Below are 6,000 nucleotides of genomic sequence, written 5' to 3'. Positions count from 1 at the left end.
GATACAGAAGACCAAATGATGGGAAAAAAAGCAGCTGACAAAAAGAGAGATAAACAACTACTGGATCACGAGGGCAGAATTCGAGAGATAAGTTATACCATAAGATGAAACAATATTAGGATAATTGGGATCCCAGAAGAAGAAGAAAGAGAGAGGGGGGCAGAAGGTATGTTGGAGCAAATTATAGCAGAGAACTTCCCTAAGTTGGGGAAGGAAAAAGGCATCAAAATCCAGGAGGCACAGAGAACCCCTCTCAAAATCAATAAAAATAGGTCAACACCCCGACATCTAATAGTAAAACTTACGAGTCTCAGAGACAAAGAGAAAATCCTGAAAGCAGCTTGGGAGAAGAGATCTGTAACCTACAATGGTAGAAACATTAGATTGGCAACAGACCTATCCCAGAGACCTGGCAGGCCAGAAAGGACTGGCATGATATATTCAGAGCACTAAATGAGAAAAAAATGCAGCCAAGAATACTATATCCATCTAGGCTGTCACTGAAAATAGAAGGAGAGATAAAAAGCTTCCAGGACAAACAAAAACTAAAGGAATTTGCAAACACAAAACCAGCCCTGCAAGAAATATTGAAAGGGGTCCTCTAAGCAAAGAGAGAGCCTAAAAGCAACATAGATCAGAATGGAACACAGACAATATACAGTAACAGTCACCTTACAGGCAATACAATGGCACTAAATTCCTATCTTTCAATAGTTACCCTGAATGTAAATGGGCTAAATGCCCCAATCAAAAGACACAGGCTATCAGATTGGATAAAAAAACAAGACCCATCGATATGCTGTCTGCAAGAGACTCATTTTAGACCCAAAGACACCTCCAGATTGAAAGTGAGGGGGTGGAAAACCATTTACCATGCTAATGGACACCAAAAGAAAGCTGGGGTTGCAATCCTTATACCAGACAAATTAGATTTTAAACCAAAGACTGTAATAAGAGATGATGAGGTACACTATATCATTCTTAAAGGGTCTATCCAACCAGAAGATCTAACAATTGTAAATATCTATGCCCCTAACATGGGAGAAGCCAATTACAGAAGCCAATTAATAACAAAAGCAAAGAAACACATCAACAACAATATAATAATAGTAGGGGACTTTAACACACACACACACCCCCAATGTAATGGACAGATCATCTACGCAAAAGATCAACAAGGAAATAAAGACTTTAAATGACACACTGGACCAAATGGACTTGACAGATATATTCAGAACATTCCATCCCAAAGCAAGAAAATACACATTCTTCACTAGTGCCCATGGCACATTCTCCAGAATAGATCACATCCTAGGTCACAAATCAGGTCTCTACCAGTACAAAAGGATTGGGATCATTCCCTGCATATTTTCAGACCCCAGTGCTTTGAAACTAGAACTCAATCACAAGAGGAAAGTTGGAAAGAACTCAAATACATGGAAGCTAATGAGCATCCTACTAAAGAATGAATGGGTCAACCAGGAAGTTAAAGAAGAATTTAAAAAATTCATGGAAACCAATGAAAATGAAAACACAACTGTTCAAAATCTTTGGGATACAGCAAAGGCAGTCCTAAGAGGAAAGTATATAGCAATACAAGCCTTTCTCAAGAAACAAGAAAGGTCTCAAATACACAACCTAACCCTACACTTAAAGGAGCTGGAGAAAGAACCGCAAATAAAACCTAAACCCAGCAGGAGAAGAGAAATAATAAAGATCAGAGCAGAAATCAATGAAATAGAAACCAAAAGAACAGTAGAACAGATCAATGAAACTAGGAGCTGGTCCTTTGAAAGAATTGACAAGATTGATAAACCCCTGGCCAGACTTATCAAAAAGAAAAGAGAAATGACCCAAATCAACAAAATCATGAATGAAAGAGGAGATCACAACCAACACCAAAGAAATACAAACAATTATAAGAACATATTGTGAGCAACTATATGCCAGCAAATTAGATAATCTGGAAGAAATGGATGCATTCCTAGAGATGTATCAACTACCAAAACTGAACCAGGAAGAAATAGAAAACCTAAACAGACCTATAACCACTAAGGAAATTGAAGCAGTCATCAAAAATCTCCCAACAAACAAAAGCCCAGGGCCAGATGGCTTCCCAGGGGAATTCTACCAAACATTTAAAGAATTAATACCTATTCTTCTGAAACTGTTCCAAAAAATAGAAATGGAAGGAAAACTTCCAAACTCGTTTTATGAGGCCACAATTACCTTGATCCCCAAACCAGACAAAGACCCCATCAAAAAGGAGAATTACAGACCAATATCCTCGATGAACATGGATGCAAAAATTCTCTCCAAATACTAGCCAATAGGATCCAACAGTACATTAAAAGGATTATTCACCATGACCAAGTGGGATTTATCCCTGGGCTTCAAGGTTGGTTCAACATCCGCAAATCAATCAATGTGATACAATGCATTAATAAAAGAAAGAACAAGAACCATATGATCCTCTCAATAGATACAGAAAAAGCATTTGACAAAGTACAGCATCCTTTCTTGATCAAAATTCTTCAGAGTATAGAGATAGAGGGTACATACCTCAATATCATAAAAGCCATCTATGAAAAACCCACAGTGAATATCATTCTCAATGGGGAAAAACTGAGAGCTTTCCCCCTAAGGTCAGGAACACGGCAGGGATGTCCACTATCACCACTGCTATTCAACATAGTATTAGAAGTCCTAGCCACAGCAATCAGACAACAAAAAGGAAGAAAAGGCATCCTAATTGGCAAAGAAGAAGTCAAACTCTCACTCTTTGCAGATGATATGATACTTTATGTGGAAAACCCAAAAGACTCCACCCCAAAACTGCTAGAACTCATACAGGAATTCAGTCAAGTGGCAGGATATAAAATCAATGCACAGAAATCAGTGGCATTCCTATACACCTACAACAAGACAGAAAAAAGAGAAATTAAGGAGTCTTTCCCATTTACAATTGCATCCAAAACCATAAGATACCTAGGAATAAATCTAACCAAAGAGGCAAAGAATCTGTACTCAGAAAACTGTAAAATACTCATGAAAGAAATTGACGAAGACACAAAGAAATGGAAAAACATCCCATGCTCATGGATTGGAAGAACAAATATTGTGAAGATGTCAATGCTACCTAGAGCAATCTACACATTCAGTGCAATCCCTATCAAAATACCATCCACTTTTTTCAAAGAAATGGAACAAATAATCCTAAAATTTGTATGGAACCAGAAAAGACCCCGAATAGCCAGAGGAATGTTGAAAAAGAAAAGCAAAACTGGCAGCATCACAATTCCGGACTTCAAGCTCTATTACAAAGCTGTCATCGTCAAGACATTATGGTACTGGCACAAAAACAGACACATAGATCAATGGAACAGAATAGAGAGTCCAGAAATGGACCCTGAACTCTATGGTCAACTAATCTTCAACAAAGCAGGAAAGAATGTCCAATGGAAAAAAGACAGTCTCTTCAACAAATGGTGTTGGCAAAATTGGACAGTCACATGCAGAAGAATGAAACTGGACCATTTCCTTACACCACACACAAAAATAGACTCAAAATGGTTGAAAGACCTAAATGTGAGACAGGAGTCCATCAACATCCTAAAGTAGAACACAGGCAGCAACCTCTTCGACCTCAGCCACAGCAACTTCTTCCTAGAAACATCGCCAAAGGCTAGGGAAGCAAGGGAAAAAATGAACTATTGAGACTTCATCAAGATACAAAGCTTTTGCACAGCAAAAGAAACAGTCAACAAAACCAAAAGACAACCGACAGAATGGGAGAAGATATTTGCAAATGACATAACAGATAATGGGCTAGTATCCAAAATCTATAAAGAACTTCTTAAACTCAACACCCAAAGAACAAGTGATCCAATCAAGAAATGGGCAGAAGACATGAACAGACATTTTTCCAAAGAAGACATCCAAATGGCCAACAGACACATGAAAAAGTGTTCAACATCGCTCGGCATCAGGGAAATTCAAATCAAAACCTTAATGAGATATCACCTCACATCAGTCAGAATGGCTAAAATTAACAAGTCAGGAAACTACAGATGTTGGTGGGGATGCGGAGAAAGGGGAACCCTCCTACACTGTTGGTGGGACTGCAAGCTGGTGCAGCCACTCTGGAAAACACTATGGAGGTTCCTCAAAAAGTTGAAAATAGAGCTACCGTATGATCCAGTAATTGCACTACTGGGTATTTACCCCAAAGATACAAATGTAGTGATCTGAAGGGGTATGTGCACCCCGATGTTTATAGCAGCAATGTCCACAATAGCCAAACTGTGGAAAGAGCCAAGATGTCCATCGACAGATGAATGGATAAAGAAGATGTGAGATATATATATATATATATATATATATATATATATATATATATATATACATATATATATATACACACACACACACACACACACACACACACACACACACACAATGGAATATTATGCAGCCATCAAAAGGAATGAGATCTTGCCATTTGCAACGACGTGGATGGAACTGGAGGGTATTATGCTGAACGAAATAAGTCAATCAGAGAAAGACATGTATCATATGACCTCACTGATATAAGGAATTCTTAATCTCAGGAAACAAACTGAGGGTTGCTGGAGTGGTGTGGGGTGGGAGGGATGGGGTGGCTGGGTGATAGACACTGGGGAGGGTATGTGCTATGGTGAGCGCTGTGAATTGTGTAAGACTGATGAATCACAGACCTGTACCTCTGAAACAAATAATACGTTATGTGTTTAAAAAAAAAAAGAAAAGAAAAAGATAGCAGGAAGGGAAAAATGAAGGGGGGAAATCGGAGGAGGGGACGAACCATGAGAGACTATGGACTCTGAGAAACAAACTGAGGGTTCTAGAGGGGAGGGGTGAGGGGATGGGTTAGTCTGGTGATGGGTATTAAAGAGGTCACGTTCTGCATGCAGCACTGGGTGTTATTTGCAAACAATGAATCATGGAACACTACATCAAAAACTAATGATGTAATGTATGGTGATTAACATAACATAATAATAAAAAAAATTTTTTTTTAAATAAAAGCATTGCTAAATCCAAAAAAAAAAAAAACCAATGAGATATACCTTACACCTGAAGCATGGCTAAAATCAAAAAAACACAAGAAACAACAGGTGTTGAAAGGATATGGAGAAAGGGGAATCCTCTTGCACTGTTGGTAGGAATGCAAACTGGTGCAGCCACTCTGGAAAACAGCATGGAGGTTCTTCAAAAAGTTAAAAAATAGAACTACCCTACATCCAGCAATTGCATTATTGGGTATTTGCCCAAGGAATACAAAAATACTAATTCAAAGGGATACATGCATCCCAATGTTTATACCAGCATTATCTACAATAGCCAAACTATGAAAAGAGCCCATATGTCCATCGATTGATGAATGGATAAAGAAGATGTGGTATATTGAGGTGCATGACTGGCTCAGTCAGTGGAGCATGTGCCTCTTGATATTGGGGTTGTGAGTTTGAGCCCCATGTTGGGTGTAGAGATTACTTACAAATAAAGCCTTTAAAAAAAAAAGAAGTTATGGTATATACATACAATGGAATATTACTCAACCATAAGAATGAAATCTTGCCATTTACAATGACATGGATGAGCTAGACAATATTATGCTAAGTGAAAGAAGTCGATCAGAGAAAGACAAATACCATATGATTTCACTCATATGTGGAATTTAAGAAGCCAAGCAAATGAGCAAAGGGACCAAAAAAAAAAACCAGGCAAACCAAGAAACAGACTCAACTACAGAGAACAAACTGATGGTGACTAGAAGGGAGAGGGGTGGGGGGATGGATTAAATAAGTGATGGGGATTAAGGAGTGCACTTCTGATGAGCACCGGGTGTTGTATGGAAGTGTTGAATCACTATATTGTACACCTGAAACTAATATAACACTGTATGTTAACCACCTGGAATTTAAATTAAAACCTTTTAAATTTTTTCTATATGTGCAA

This window comes from Phoca vitulina, unplaced genomic scaffold (assembly GCF_004348235.1).
Source record: "Phoca vitulina isolate PV1807 unplaced genomic scaffold, GSC_HSeal_1.0 scaffold45, whole genome shotgun sequence".
Taxonomy (NCBI): Eukaryota; Metazoa; Chordata; class Mammalia; order Carnivora; family Phocidae; genus Phoca; species Phoca vitulina.
Note: the sequence above shows the minus strand (reverse complement) of the source record.